The 16,408-nt window shown below is 40.2% G+C and overlaps 1 protein-coding gene across 4 annotated transcripts in view; it reads right to left on the bottom strand.

Moving 5' to 3' along the window:
- The window catches only part of ADD3 (adducin 3), a 117,175-nt gene extending 110,686 nt beyond the window's left edge, over positions 1–6,489 (bottom strand). For 2 of the 4 annotated variants that reach the window (XM_054581480.1, XM_054581485.1), the window contains exon 1: positions 4,095–4,404. The gene's annotated coding sequence lies outside the window, so the exon portion shown is untranslated. Of the gene's footprint in view, positions 1–4,094; positions 4,405–5,370; positions 5,393–6,267 lie in introns of those variants that run through there. The other 2 variants (XM_054581481.1, XM_054581483.1) reach the window with 2 other exon arrangements.
- Positions 6,490–16,408: the final 9,919 nt, after the last annotated feature.

The following is a 16,408-nucleotide window of genomic DNA, read 5'->3' as shown; positions in this document are numbered from 1 at the left end:
TAAGTTACACAGTACTTTTTAAATAATCAAATGTTTTCAACTGTGCAAATAATTTTGAACATTATGAATCTTGTCCAGATTTTTTTAAAAAAAATCAACATTATTAAAATACACATGAAATAAACAGAAAAAACTCCCCAAAACTTTTTTTCCTCCAACACTTTTGGTTAATTTTTAGTTACAGTTCCTGTTCTATGCATACTGTTGGTACTCAACTATTGCATGAATGCCAGGTGAATAATTTTTAACTTTACCTGAAAGGAAAAGTATCTCCTAAGTAGCATGGTTACATGCATATGTATCTATAACTAGCTACTCCTGGAATAAAGAAATAATTATTTTCATCTAATTATTATAGATAAGGGATAGTGAATTTTTTTTTCTTTCAAGCCATAGGCAATGAAAGACTTCTAACATATATGATTTAGAAAAGATTCTTAATAGATACAACCCATTACTGTAAAAATTTGAGACTGTCTTGGCTTTTGGCCAAGAGATTTTAGTCTCTGGCAGAACCCGAAAGGCTTCGTAACAATTTCATCTATAAATACTCTGGCATGGACCTCAAGATCAAATGATAAAGTATTAACATGGAAGACATGAAATAAAGTATTAGGGCCCTCATTTTGAATCTCGATGACATGACACAGCCTATAACAGCTCAATTAATTTCAAATAGGGGTCTATGTTTAAAAGGAAAAATAGTACTCTGGATTAGATAATTTTTTTTCCTTTTCAAACTCTACAAATTTAGTATTTCCAAAGAAATCGGAAATAGCACTGAACATTAACTGTAGCCAAAAATTAGTGTTTCTCTATGTGAGAAACAGATTAGTTAGTAACCTGTGTCTTAAAACAGTGTGAGCTTTTTTAATTCAACATGCTTGTTTTTAAACATTTTTCTTTATATTACATCTCACTAAATTGTCAAGAAATTATTTAATAGCTCTCTACAATAATAACCATAAACATTACTTGAAATGGCTCCTAATTTAGGTTGTAATTAATTTGCCTGACCTATCAACTACATTGAAGCACCAACACACGGTTCCTTGAGGAATGTGAGTGGCAAAGTCTAAGGCACAAATTATATCTTTTCACTTAAGGCTAATTTTAGAAGGCAACTCAGGTGGAATTTAGAGCAAATGTTAAGTTAAAATCCATCTCAGATGGATATGACGTCGGTAACCAGAAGATCAGGCCCAATGATTTAGTGCACAACCTGAATCTCTAGTATGTGCAATAGTGCCCCCTGGGCCCGTTGGAGCCCTATATACCTGGCAAGCTTGGGAGGGGGGGGGGCGGGGGGGCGGAGGCTTTAATATCATTAGTATTTAAAAACATACTTTAGCTCAAATTCTAGCATCCTAGCTAAACATAAGCTGCGTGAGAATCCTCCTCCAAAGTCAAAAGCCGATTCCACTTAATTGCCACCCTCCAGATAGAACCACTGTTGATGGTATTAATACAGGACAGTGTGGCTAAACAAGACACACGCACACCTGTAGTCTTGAGGATACTGTGAGGTATCACTGATCTCCAACTGTTATCAGGGGTGTAATGGAGTTTAAGGGTCCACTAGTTACATGGGCTTACTTTTGAGCCAGACCCTGGGTTCAGAACCAGCCTGTGCCGTCTGGTAGCTGTATGCCTTGGGTAAAATACCTAACCTCTCTGCATCTCTGTTTAGTCATTGGATTATCATGAGGATTAAGTAAATTAAATCACAGAAAACTGTGCCTGACACAGAGATAGAGCAAATATATATTGACTCTTACAGATATTTGCTGAGTCTTCACTTGATGGGTAGTATGATATAACCATCTTCAAAAAATGGTCATTTTATATACTGATGATGGTAGACACATAAAGCACTTAGTCCCAGACTATATTCTAAACACTTGACATATAAAACTGGGTTAAGCTAAGGTTCTTATATTATTGTTCCACAACATTCTATAAACTGTTCAGAGTTGGGTTTCTATGCTTTTATGTGATTTCTTCCTTCAACAGAAATGCTTCTAATGCCCTGATGTCATGCCTAAGTGCTGCCCAATACTGCTAACAAATTGCTTTGAGATAGGTGACACTAAACAGTTAATAATCTATATAGGCCCAGATGTGAGAAACACACACAAGATAGGCCCACTTTAGGAAGCCTTATGACCTCAGATGTTGAGCTCCACCCTGTATCTAAGTTTCAGAATGCTGTGTAGGAGGTGTGCTGGTACTATATCCTCTTCGTCTCAAATGACAGTTTGGTTTTACAAAAACCAAATCTATACTTTAATGGTCATTGAGAAGAATTCACCTTTGGTACCTTGTAACATATCCTAAAAAGAGGGGTTAGAAATAGCAAAGTGTACAAAATAAATTTTCTTGTGCTTTTTCAGAACATAAAATTTGTATTCTGAAAATACAATCCTTCTATGACACAAAATATTTCCCTGATATATGATCACCTATGTCACATGTCAAAATGTTTACCAAATGTTTCCTGATATTACACATGTGAAAAAGCTACGAAATACGGAATGCATCATAACCGACTACCCCAAGGAATATTAAATTATGTTTAACATTCAAAACAGACATGCCACTTTTATTTTCTCTTCAAAAGCAACTACTACCAACATACCAGCAGGTCAATGTTAAGAGAAGACTGAACGCTTTAGAAAGATGTAAAGTTAAACGTAGCAAAAGTAGCCATTTTTTTTTCTGGTCTTCCCTCTGCAAAGTTAATGTGCTTAATTTAATAAAAGGAAAATGAGTTACAGTGCAAGTATAATACAGTCAAGACTTAGATATAAAAACTAGATCTATGCTCCAAAAGTAACTCAACCCTACAACTGTGTCGATCTCATACCTAATTACACAAAAATTTTAAGTTAGGCATCTTAATTTTCAAATGATAAATTACGCTGTACTCTTATTCTCTTTAACAATACCCTCGTTAGAAGCCTTCTAAAACCAAAATTAGGATATTCTGGGCATGATGCAGAAGCACTTGATTCTCATTCCAAGAAAAGCAACCATTTCATACTGCTGTCTAAAATGTATAGCTTAATGTAATCTTGCACACACATTTGTGTAGCTGGTTCAGTCCCCAGGACCTTATCAACTCCTTCATCAAACTTGCATATAATCGCCACTTAAAAGCCTCTTGGTTGAATTAAATTCCATTTCTCTCCATACCACTCCAGCAGGTCAACTGCAACAGCACATGTGCCAAAGAAATCAGTGGTTTTCCTTACGCTCCCATTTTAAACGGGCACCCAGTTGCAATTAAATCTCTGCAACAAAAAAGTTCACCTGAGGCCATTCTTGGCAATTGTAATAGAGGCCTAGCTATATTCTACCTGTCTCTATGGTCTTGCCTCAGCTATAATAGCATACCTCCAAAGAAGCTGGACGTGCCCCAAATACCAGCAAACCGGACCTGCTGCCAACTCTGCGTGTCACCCCGGGTAGGAAGCTCAACCTAACGAACGTGTGTACGTTCCTAGGGAATACGGGTGGTGGTGGTGAGGGTATTAGTGGTGTGTGTGTTGGGGGGATGGGGACACGGATTTACAAGAGTAGGTGGTTGAACACTTTCAGCTTTTAACAAAAAGTTGTTTTTTGTTTTTTGTTTTAATAAGAAGAGCAAACCAAACCAAGACTCCCTCCCTTACCTGCACCTTTTCCAAGCGCGGGAACCTCCCACCCTCCTGGAGCGCACCTTCAGAGTTTAAGGTACCTGGGTCACTGTAGCTTCAGCTAGCTCCGGATTTTTAGAGGTCCCCGCCCTCCCAGGAGAAACCAGAGGACGCCCGAGAGTCCGGCCCACCCCGCGGCTTCCAGAGACACCCCGCGCAGATCCACTACCCTCGGGCCAGCCCGAAGCTCCCATTCCCGCCCCTCCGAGGGAGAAGGGGGTCACCTGAGGCCGCGGGGGCAGCCAATAGGAAGTCTCCTCGGCCCTGGGAGCCACCGCGCTCTCTACACCCGCGCGACTCCTGGAGGGGTCCCCGCACCCCAGCCCGCGCACACGACCGCCGTCCCCGCCGGGAGGAGGGGCTGAGCCACAGCGCCTTCTCTCCCCTCCAGATTACCTCGCAGCGTGCAGCCGGCTTTGTGCTTCCCTCCCTCTTTCTCCGCGGCCGTGGGTGCTGCAGCGGCCGCCTGATCCGCTGCCGCCGCCGCTTCTTAAGCTCCGCACGGCTCCAGAGGGGAGGACGGACAAGGGGAGGGCAGAAGAAGGGGATGGGGCGTGAGGAGGGAGGGACCTGGGCGCGGAGCCCTGTGTAGCAGGAAGCAGCGACACCTGAGTCGCCGAAGCCTCCCGCTCTCGTTCTGTTTTCAAAAATAAAATTTAAACTCCACTCCTTTCCCTCCCGCCCCTCGTCCTGGCGACCGTTACGGACTGGCGGATCGCGCTCTGGCGTGACTGGCCTAGCGCCCCAGGAGCGTCCGTATCCCCGCCCCTAGGCCCCCAAGCATTCCTGGCTCCGCCCCCTATAGGCCAGCCTCTCGCAGCTCCCTAGCGCCCCTGTCCCGCCCCTTGGGCTGCTGCGTGTCTTGGACCCGCCCCCCGGGATCACAGGATGTCCCTGGCTCCGCCTCCTCAAGGCTCCGCCCTTCTCGGTCCCTCGTGCTTCTCCGCAGCTTTGGCCCCGCCCCTAGCGGGCCCCTCTAAGCTCTCCGGCACCTAGTCAGTGAAGCCGCGGCCTCCGGCGCCTCGGAGAGGGCTTGTGGCTGGGCGGCAGCTTAACACCTCTTCCTCCGGCTATGCAGCTCCGATCCGCGGCAACCACTGAGAGTCAGAAGGGAAAACGATCCCGACGGCAGCCTGACTACGGGGGGCGGGGGGGAGGAGCGCCTCGGAAATGTCGCCCGCCCTAACCTGAGCAAGACCCCTAGTTCCGGAGGCTGAGCCGCCTCTTTCGGAGTCAGCGTCTGCTGGCCACACTGGTTGCTGGGTCTTCAGGGTTAGGTCTCTGCTGAGGTTCAAGCTCCGCATATCCCGCATTGGAGGCGCTTGGATTTTTTTTTCTGAGCACGGTTGCCAGTGGGGGCGCCTCCTCCCCCTTACCTCCGCAGAAGGCCAGGACAGGGGCTCTCAATCCAGCTACACTTCGACCCGTTGAGGGTCTGCACCCCCACTTTGGCACCTGACTTTGTGACTTTATGAGAGCTGATCTCTTGGAGGCGAAAAGTCGAGGCACCGCCAGCCTTCCAAATGAATCTAGGGCCTGGGAAACTTTGCAACACGCAATTGCAGGGAGGTGGATCCATCCACAGGTGACACTGGACCGCCCACCCCCGCTGCTCAGACATGTTTCTCACCCCAACCTATTCTCCAAATAGACCTCCCAGCAACGCACATACCTTTCTGTACCACCCACGACTTGCACATCCCTCCTGCTGCACCCGTCCTCCACCGACACGAATCCACTCCCAAGCACACCCCTCCAAGCGCCGTTCTGGTTATTCATGGTCCCTTGGGTCAACCCCACCCTAACACACATAACAAACTTCATTCCCCACCCTAGATCTCTTCTTTTCCAAGGCGCTGGCGACAGTCCATTTCATTTCCTTCCTCCTCTGCAGACTCTTCCCCCTCAAATACTTCACACCATCCCCTCATCTCCATCCCCTCCCTCTTCTCTAAAAATGTGCTAATTAAAATGTAGTTTACTCTTCCCATATACGAAGTGTAGAAAATGAATCTTTGACACAAACTGTGCTTCGTTTTTCCTCGTTTTCTCTTTTCACTGGACTAAGGCTATAGAATTTTAGTCTGCCACCATCTCCTGTCTGCTCAAAATCTAACCATGCCTTTTGATTTTTAAATACCCCTGAGGGATCGTGGGGGAAGGCTTCCTAGTTTTGGGGAGAAAATACTTTAAAAATGCTCAGCCTGTCATTTTTATTTGGCATTTAAAAATATCTGCACTATTTGAGAGAAATATTGGGAGTGGCTGGATGTTTCCTTGCATTTAAAAAGCAAAAAATGAAAAGCTTTGCATGCATCAAGGTTAGCCTTTTCATGAAGAGCAAAAAAAAAAAAAAAAGTAAAGAGCACATATCAGACAATAGTCTCCACTGTACGGAGCATTTGCCAGTCACAAATCTAGACCCACAGCCCTCAACCCCCTGCCCCCACCCCAATCAAAGGAAGGCAAATTAATACAGTCCATTTTAAGCATGTCTGATGAGCAATCTTTTCCATGATCATTCCCTTTCCCACAGTTTCTGTGCAAAATGGATAAAAGATCTGCTTACCGACTTACAAGGTGTTCTTGTGTGCAGGACAGTAGATGTGTGTGTCTTCTAGGTGTGGATTCTGCAATGCTGCACAGAAACCCGCTGCAGGCTCAGACCGTGGTGGCAGCAGAGGCAGCCAGAAGCAGCAGCAGCAGCAGCAGCAGCAGCAGCAGCTTCTCCCAATGCTGAGTAGTAAAGTGTGTGACTTGGTAGAGAGAGACTCAGAATTAGCATGAGGCGCTTGCTTACAAGAGAGGAGGCGGAATCTTTCTTAAAGGAATGGGTTTGGTTTTTCCTCCCCGCTATTGCTTCATAGGAAGCAGACAGGGTGGAAGCAGAGAGGTTTTTTTTCTTTTTTTGGGTTTTTTGGTTTTTGTTTCTTTTTTGGACTGAATAAAGCAGTACAGCTGTGGGAGGTCAAGGTTAAAATTAACTGGGTGATCAAGGGACCGATTTAGTGTGTGTCAATGAAATGCTAGAAGCACTAGTTTTAAAGAGCCCTGCTAACTTCAAACATCGGATTCCATGGCAAAAATAAAGCCGTGTGCCTTGAAACTGATTAGTATTTTCTGCTAATATTTAATGTTCAATCATTGCACCCAAATGAAAACTATTTAGAGGGAGGTTATTTAGTATGTAATACAAGTATTTGAAAAGAATAATAAAACTCATTTATGATTGAGTGACTGGCAGCATTTATGTGATCAGTAGGAGTCAAGTCCTACTAACACTTATAAGCATACCTGGGATTTTAGTATAGTATTAGAAAATATATTATTGACAAAGGTTAATCTGTACTTATGTTATAAAAATCACAATATTATTTATAGAAAACCCCAAAATATATAATATCTAAAATAATTTTAGAAAATAATAGCAGAGTACTATGCTATTTCGGTGGCAAAGTTCAACAAAGTTAAACTCTCAAGCAGATTAACTTTAAATGCATGTGAATCCTCTATTTAAACTATTAAAATGTGTCCACACATGAGAAATTTGAGAGACTACATTATAACTTTACTTTTTATTTTTAATAATATTCCTCAATTTAAGCACTGAACATCTGTAATTTTTTTCTTCATAGGTAAATGAAGAGGTGTGGACAAGTAGAGAAAATGCTTGCAATTTAGCCACTTGTGTGATACTGAGCAAATTAATAAAACTTTTTTGTTCCATAGTTCCCTATTTTGTAAAATAAGGACCATGGATTAAAATTTTTCTTTAGCATTCCAAAATGCTATGATTTTTGACATTTATATGTTTGTATTTTTGTTATTTAATGCATGTATGCCTCACTCTAAATTACTTTTCATGAAAACTTGCATTAAAAATAAAAATTTGAAATGTATAACCAGGCTTGTTATTTATCACTATTCAAGAATAATTTTGCTAATCAAATAATCATTTTTGTAAAGTAAATAAACTTAATTTTATCTGACTTCCAATAAATATTCCTGAAGCAGGATTCTACTATATTGCTAAGGATAGTGACTGACTGGAATACACAATATGTGTTCAATAGCAATGAACACATTTAAAAACTGGAGCATCACCAGGTGGTAGAGTTGAAATAGAGTTCAGAGCTCACTGACTCTAATCCTATAATATCACAAGTAGAAAACTGGAAACAACAGTGAAGCAAAATGGGGACAGAGTAGGGACAGAGGTGGGATTGCCTCTGAGTCTCTACTCTTCACACACAAGGCAAATAGATAGCACGTATGTACATACACACTGTTTCACATACTCACGTCGGGGGCTGAGCAGGACCTGTCACAACAACAAAGAACATAGTTTCATTCAAGGACATTATTTGTGTACATGTAGTATTAACTAAAGAAATATATCAAATGTACCTATAATGTATGTAAACATTAGCACAAATTTTTCCTTCTGGTTAAGAGGTGTTTATGCTAGACAGCAAAGAAATTTGTCTGGGGAAATGTTTTTTTGTTTGTTTTTTAAATAGTGACCTCCAAGGAAACTTACAACACTCATTAGCAAATTCTTGCTTATGTTCTACCAGAATGACAGGGCCTTCAACTCTTGTCAGTTTCCTTATGCCTGTTGATGCCTCTGTTCCCTTTTGTCTATAAGCTTCCCAAGAGAAAAAGTTGAACAGCCAAGTGGGGAAAGTATTGTAGAGAATTAAGACTGGCCTTCAGAGATGCTTTTTGGAAGTTACTTTTTGGCCAGATGCTAACATTTTCTCTTAAATCCTAATCTGGAATTCCTGATAAGGAACCTGGAAATAACCTAAACCCATTCCCTCCAGTTTCAAGGGGGTGTTACAGTTAAAGTCTGTGTTATATTAGATGAGATAGAGAATTTTGTCAGGACAATTTATCACCTTGATTTTTTAATTAATTAAATTTTTGTTTAATCTTCACCCAAGGACATTTCTTCATTGCTTTTAGAGAGAGAGGAAGGGAGAGAGAGGGACATCGATGTGAAAAAGAAGCATCAGTTGGTCACCTCCCCTAAGCACCGGGACTGGGGACCAAAGCTGCAACCTAGGTGAGAGAATCCAAGCCACAACCTTTCTGTTACAGACGACACTCCAACCAACTGAGCCATACTGGCAGGACTCACTTTAATTTTTTTTTAAAAATGCCTCCAATAAGAAGAGAATTGAAGGAAATCAGTCGTCCAGTTTCTTCATTTGTTTTTGTTTATCTTGCTCTTCTGCAAGGAAGGCATTTTATTTAATCTACCGGGTGATAATGGCCAATGACTATAATGGCCATTATCTGTATAATTCAAAGCAAACCCCTCATATTAAATGCATTTCTTTGTAAACTCCTGAAAGTGCTAAGCACAGTCTCTTATATAAAGACACTTAATAGATACTTTAAAAAAATGAATACACAAATTAGTGAAAGAATAGCCCCCAAAATATCTAGGAACTGGTTACAAAGTGTTTTTGTTTGTTTGTAATTTGCATTGTCTAGAACAACTAATTCCATTCTCTACCTCCTTTTTCTAACACAGTCATGATCTAAGAGAAACAATCTACTTTCTGTGGAGTTCTTTAGGCATGCCTGATTTGTATTCTCCAATTAAATTGTAGCCACAAATCTCCACATGAACTCTGGGTAGATCAAACAGTAGCAGAGACACTTTCTGCCAAGAAAACTCAGGCTTAAGTTTCAAAATTCTGGTGCTCTAGTTCTAGCTGTTATGCTAATTGATTGGGTGACCTCAAACAAGTTTCTTGACATGCTTGTGACTCAGTTTAGCCATCTTTTAAGTGGTGGAGTGGTGGATAGAAGACCTGCTGTTCCTCCTTCAAAAGGTTGTTGTGCACTTCATATGAAATAATAAATTTGAAAATGCTTTGAAATTTTCAAAGCACTATGTAAATACAAGCTATTATTATAGGCAGATGTACTTAAAATCAAGTATCTAGTTCAAGGGACTTTACCCTAAACAACCTGTTCTACTACTTACTGTTTTGGAAAGCAAACAGGTTTATCTCTCTGCCTGTGTGCGTGTGCCTATACACACACGCATACACGCGCGCGCTCGCGCGCGCGCACACACACACACACACACACACTGCTCCCAATGTAACAACTTCTCAGCTCTGAAACTTTCCTCTTGTCTGGGAAATAATGCATCTGCAGTTGAATATGAAAAGCTAAGAATTGACAGATTGAACCCTCCCCCATCCCTTCCCCCAAATTTCCTTTTTTAAAGCTCTCAGAAAAGCTAAGTCAATGAAGCACAACAGCATTTTCATACTGCATAATGTCATGTATTTAATCAGTGGGGTTAGATGAGCCATTCATTTGAGACGTGGCCATGCTACATACATTTTGATCACCCTTTTATGCCAAGCCCATCTGGAAAGTACTTGGGGAACAGACCAGGAAGGACTGACAGGGAACTCATGCTAATGAGTTCTCCATTCCCTAAGGAGACATAATCAGGACAATACTCAAAGATTCATCAACATATTTTATTAGCACTTTGTGACCTATATGGTTTACTCTAAAGAAATTACCTCAGCCAAATATCTGACAGTTCCTTATACAACTGCTTAAGTAATCAGGCCTGATCATTTCTGTAACATTAACGAATTATCACCCTCAGAGTTCTCCTTTTTCTTTTTTTTAGGGTACTTATCCTTGATTATTCATTTTCCATTTGGTGAGCCTTTAAAAATCATCACAGCTAAATAACTTCTAATAAACAAACAACTAGTAAATAAACAGCTACTCTAAATAAGATACTCCAAATGAGAAGCCTACTCATAAGTAGGACATAACATAGAAAATCAACTTAAGTTATCTGTTTGTATGTAGAGAAACTGCAAAGTGAATACAAAGCATGCAATTGCTATGTCAATCCTAATATATATCAGCTTACCTATCTTTTCATCACATGATCATATGCCTTAAGAGTTTAACTAATTTTTATATATGTCTGAATTACATGATTTTAAAACTGGCTGTTTTAATTCTTAGGGCACTCTTTCTAGAATATGATCAGGAAATATTTGTAACAGAAATACTTGTAAGTTGCATTGTCTAAAACTATTAACTCCATTCTCTACCTTACTTTTCATGATTTAGGAATTTCCTAAAATACTGATTCCTGGGCCTTATCCTTAAATTATAATCTTTTAGGGTAGGCCCCTGGATGGAGGTATTTTTTAAAACACTCCAAGTGATTCTTTTGCAAAATTTGAACATTGGTATCCTATAGGAACAATGCAATATGTGTAGAATCACAGAGACACAATGAATGAAATGTAGGTGGGTCTTTTTTCATTATGTGAGAGGGATTCAGAGAAGAAGAATAACAACTTTGGCTCCACCATTCTCTGGGGTAAACTTGGGCAAGATACTCACCTCTCTGAGTCCTACTATCCTCATCTATAAAAAATACCTGTTTGTGTTGCTGTGAGGATTAAATGCCACGTTGAGAGCTTCTATTCTGATGCCTCACACATAATGGAACTTAAGTATATGTTCATTCTCTCTCTCCTTGTTCAAAAATGAGTTTCCAGGTGCTTTCATCTTGTTTAGTGTCCTTAGTGTGCTTGGTAGAGGAATTTAAACTCATAATTTAATGACAGCTAATATTTTTAGTTCTTATACTATGCCAGTACTGAATGTTTTATATGCATTATTTTATTTCATACCTATAATAATCCTTAAAGATAGGAGGTATTATTTTCATTTTAGAGATGAAGGAACTGAGGGTTCATGAGGATAAGTAACTTGCCAGGATTTCAGAGCAAAGAATTGGTAGAGCTGGGATTCAACCCAGGCTTTCTGACTCCAGAGCGTAACTGTTCATTGTGCTGTATGTTTTGTATATTCTCTAAGTGCTTAGAGTCCAACATATGAGCCAGTCACTTGGAAAGAATAAGCAACTGCAAAAATGGAGTTTATAAACATTCCAGATATACAGACAATGAATGCCATCATTTCCCTATTTTTGAAGCCTTTGCTAGTTGCCTAAACCAGAATATGGCATATAGTAGGTGTTCAAAAGTATTTATTGAATGAATGGAAGGCAGAGCTTTCACCAGCACACTGTTTAAGCAACTGATATATCTAAACCCATGTTCTAAATTATAAACCAGATTGGTCTGATTTTTCAGATCAGTTTATAATCTGATATAATGCAAGTCATGAGATTTCAGTGCTATAGATCATTGTTTTATTTGCAACAAATAGTTCTTGAGTACTTGCCATAAATTATGAACTAGTCTGGCACTGTAAGATTTAAAAAAAAAAAAAAATCTTATGACAGCCTGTGCCCTAAACATCTAGTTGGGGAATAAAACACAAACATATGAAGCAATTAGATTGCAAAATTACCACATATTAGATAAATAAATGTGAAACTCCTAGCAAATGGTAAATGTTCAACAAATACCTGCCTTACTATCAATATTTTCTATTTTGATAACTATGAAGTCATAATTCTTACAGTTTTATTAGCAATAAGAAGAAATAATTATTGTTATAGCTACCATTTAATGAGTGATTATGTGTTAAGCATTGTACTTGGCATTATATATATGTTATACTTAATAATCTTATCAATCCTGTTAAATCGGAATCATTAATACTATTTTTCAAATGAAGAAACTAAGGCTCAGAGAGCTTAAATGACTTGCCCGAGGCATGCATTTAACAAGTATACCAGCATCAAGCTAAAGAGTATTTATAAAGAATTTAGAAGCAGTTGGGAAAGAGAGGTCATTTTTTTGCTGGAGAAAACAGGGACAACATCTTTGAGCAGGAAGAGCAAAACTGTGATGGGAAAAAGGTGGGGGAGAATGGCCTTTGATGATGGAGGTGGCAGGAACAACATAAGTATATGTTTTGTGAGACAGTCCCCTGACACTTTGCTCAGGGCCGTGTTCATGATGAATGCACGACCTAGGCCCCTTCACTGAACAGAGACTGAAAAGTATGGGGTGTGTTGGTAGAACAAGTAAACCTGTTGCCTAGAATGAAGAGTCTGTATAGGGCAAAGTTAGAATGTCTGTAGTCCCCAAACCATATCCCTGAAAACTCAGCCTTAATTTTCTGATAGTGTGTTTAGATAGCACCATCTCCAGTTACTTTCCATTAATTCACTCACTTATTTTCATTCATTGAGACAACAGTATTTGTTGAACTGCTACTATGTGCTAGCCACTGTTCTGGGTGCTAGGGATTAGCCCAGTGAATAAAATAGGAAGAAAATAAAAAATCCTTGCACTCATGAAGCTTTTATTGTACCAGGAAAACACAGAAGTTCACATATAAACAAATTAATAACTAAGGTTATTTCAGAGGCTAAGGGCTATGAAGAAAATAGAACAGACCATTGAAAATGATTAGGGTAGGGGTGGGGTGTTACTTTAGTTAGGATGGATGAAGGCCTCTTTGAGGAAGTGACAGTTGAGCTAAGACCCAAATGATCACAAGTTATCGGAGGGAGAGGAAAGGAAGTTCAAAGATCATGAGGAGAAAACTCTTGACGGTTGAGCCCTGTGAGCAGGGGACAGGGTGGCCCCAGATTAGGCCAGAGAGCTGGGCAAAGGCTAGAGCATATAGGTCTAGCAGATCAGGGTGAGAGTTTGACTTTTGGGAGGTTTTTAGCAAGGAGGGGATAGGGTCTTGTTTACATTTTTGAATTTTCACTCTCACTGCTGTGTGAAGAATGGACTCTAGAGACATGTGATTAGAGACAGAGACGCTAGTTAGGAAGCCATTGAAGTCTTCCATACAAGAACTGGGGTCTTGCTGTAGGCTGTGGAGATGAGGAGGAATGATCAGATTTGGCATATATTTTGGAGCTGACATGATTTGTTGATAGAGTGTATATGGCAGAGGGTTGTGTTGAGGGTTTGGGGATTGGTGAGGAAAAGGAAAGAGAGGAATCAGTCCAGAATGATCTGCAGGCCTTTGGCTTGAGCATGTGGGTAGATGGGGGCACAATTATCTAGGACAGAGAAGACTTGAGAAGAAAGAGTATGATGGGTGAAAGTGAATACTGATGTTTGGTCATGATAAGCTTGAGATCACCCTCTTCTCTTCTGAGTATTTATTCCACTCTATAATTATCTTGTTCATTGTTAATTTATTCCCCATAAGATCCTTCGAAAGAGCAAGAAATTGGTTTATAGTGTTCATGGTTGCATTCCTAGAGTCTAGAACACTAGCTGGCACAGGGTCTGCTCACTAATTGTTAGGATTTGTTGAGCCTGGTTCAGTGGTTCTCCCACTTAAGTGTACATCAAAACCACCTGGGCAGCTCATTAAATGTTTAGAATCAGCCCTCACCCTAAGCCCTCCCCACCAGGACTTTGCCTTAGGAGGCCTGGGATTTGGACACAGGAAACTGCATATTTAGCCAGCACTGTAGATGGACAGTGGTCTGCATTCTAGACTAGTGGTTTAGATACGTTAGTGTTCAATCCAATATTTACCTTAGAAACCACATTTCAGCACCATACTAGAAGGCTACAAAGTATGGCTGTAAGAAATAATGTTATTTTCAAATATACTCAAATCATAAGGTGTCGATTTGAAAAATTTTGAGAGAAAACCATTAAAAGAATCTTGGGGCTCCTGTTATCTCATTTGATATATATGCTGTCACTGGAGACAAGGAAGGAGCCTCTTAGAAGGGACCTTCATATGGAAAAAGATGGCTACCTAAGTGTTGGGACAGTCCTCTTCTTTACCACATCTCCAACTGTGAGTCCCATACCTAGTTACAGGTGTGTGAAAGTCCTTCACTTGGTGATAATAGAAAAAGAATGTTCCTGTTTGCATGGCATCTATTCCCTTTCCCAGTAAGAATGCTTCAGTATTCCTTTGTGGTACCTCTTTTTGCCCCATTACTGCGGTCTTGGCATCCTACCCTCCCCCTGGGTAAGGAGTTGGCACCAACCACATGTTCTCACTCTGGCATTGGATTCTTGAGGAGAGTAACAGAAAGACTTAAGAAGATCAGCGTTATCTTAAGGGAGGTCCTTGAGGAGAATGTGGTTGGATACTGCTGCAAGAATCTCACAGACCGACCTGGGCTCCTCCTGTCTTCAAATAACCCAATTCTTCAGCTTTTCCTTCAATTCTATGAGCGATGAGCCATAGTCTTCCAAAAGATTCCTGTCTTGCTTAAGGTAGAGTAGCCTCAGTTGCTTGCAGTGTAATCTATGACACAGCAATTAAAATCCTTGCAATCTCTAAGTAGAAGTAAAATTTTTTAAAACAAATCTTTCCTGGGAGCAGGAACACATTGACCTAAGTTTTCACAAATGTGAATGTCTGAGAGTGGAGCCTGAACAGGACACTCTATCAGGCAGAGGAGACTGAAAGGGAGCCATGGCTTGACATGAGCTGTACCACTAAGGTCAGAACTAAAGGGATGGCTGGGAGTTTGCCCTGTGTTTACACATGAGATAAGTACCTTGCTGGAAACTCTCAGTGCTTTTATTACATAGTTTCTGCTTGGTTTTCCCAGCTCCTGAACTTCTATCTTCAGACTAAACTCTCAGGATAAGCCTTTCCAAAGCAGGGCATAATTACTAGGGCACATAAACCTAAGACATCAATTTACGAACATGAGAACTCATAGTATTAAATTTAGTTCTCATTTCCTTCTGTGGTCCCTAGGGGAAAATAAGAACATCCTGTCCTTCTAATCATTTGGGTTAAATCCTAGTCATTTGTTGACCTCTCTTCCTCCAATTTTAAAAAAGATCTATAATTCCTCCCCCCCCCCATTTTAAAGAAGATCTATAATTCTTGAAGACTCTAAGAAATTGACTTAATTCATGTCTTATAAGCAATATTCTTGGAACAATATAAGTGTCTCACAACCTCATTCCTAGTAATTACTGAAATTACGTCACTACAGACAGGGTGCTGAACTGTGTGCTGAGTATGAGCCACACCCAGGTAAGACATAAGGAGCATGTGATAGTTTGACAGGAATAATAAAAGTGAAATCAATCACTTGTAGATTATATGCAGTATAAATGAAAGTAAAATGTAAAAACCAATCTAACTAATTTTTTAATTTTTAATAGCAGTTGCTATTTGTGAAAACTAAATATGACAAAATCAGGATATAAATCTATATTTTGACAAACTATAAATCTATAAATCTATAAATATGACAAACTAAAGTTTGTATGGCAAATTGTTTTCATTCCAAATAGGGGTGGGGATCATTATTATCACTGAAACATAAAATAGTACTACTAACACTCACTGAGTACTTACTATGTGCCAGGTACTATTCAAAGTTCTTTACAATGTAAATAAATATCTAATTTAATTTTTACAACCACTGTCTGAGTTATTGCCTTATTATGCTTGTTTAAAAACCAGGAAACTGAGCCAGTGAGAAATTAAGTAATTTGCCTAAAGAGCAGGTAAATGGCAGAGGTTGGGTTTTGTGTCCATATAATATAACGGCTACAGAGTCTGGGCTCTCAACCCCTTCTCCTACCACCTTCCGGCATTGTCTGCCCATCAGTGAAACAGCCTGGTCTTTCCTTCTACCAGCACTTGGATATATAAAACTACATTTTGAAAACTACCTGAGCCAGGTAATCAAAAGAAACAGTCCTTCAAGAAGCCAAATTGCTTGGATGTTACTTGTTAACTAATCAATGAGCCTTTTCCGCAGCCTTGAC

This window comes from Pteronotus mesoamericanus, unplaced genomic scaffold (assembly GCF_021234165.1).
Source record: "Pteronotus mesoamericanus isolate MK-2021 breed Mesoamerican mustached bat unplaced genomic scaffold, CSHL_Meso_final contig_657, whole genome shotgun sequence".
In the NCBI taxonomy this organism is placed as follows: Eukaryota; Metazoa; Chordata; class Mammalia; order Chiroptera; family Mormoopidae; genus Pteronotus; species Pteronotus mesoamericanus.
Note: the sequence above shows the minus strand (reverse complement) of the source record. Positions and strands in the feature narration are given on the sequence as shown.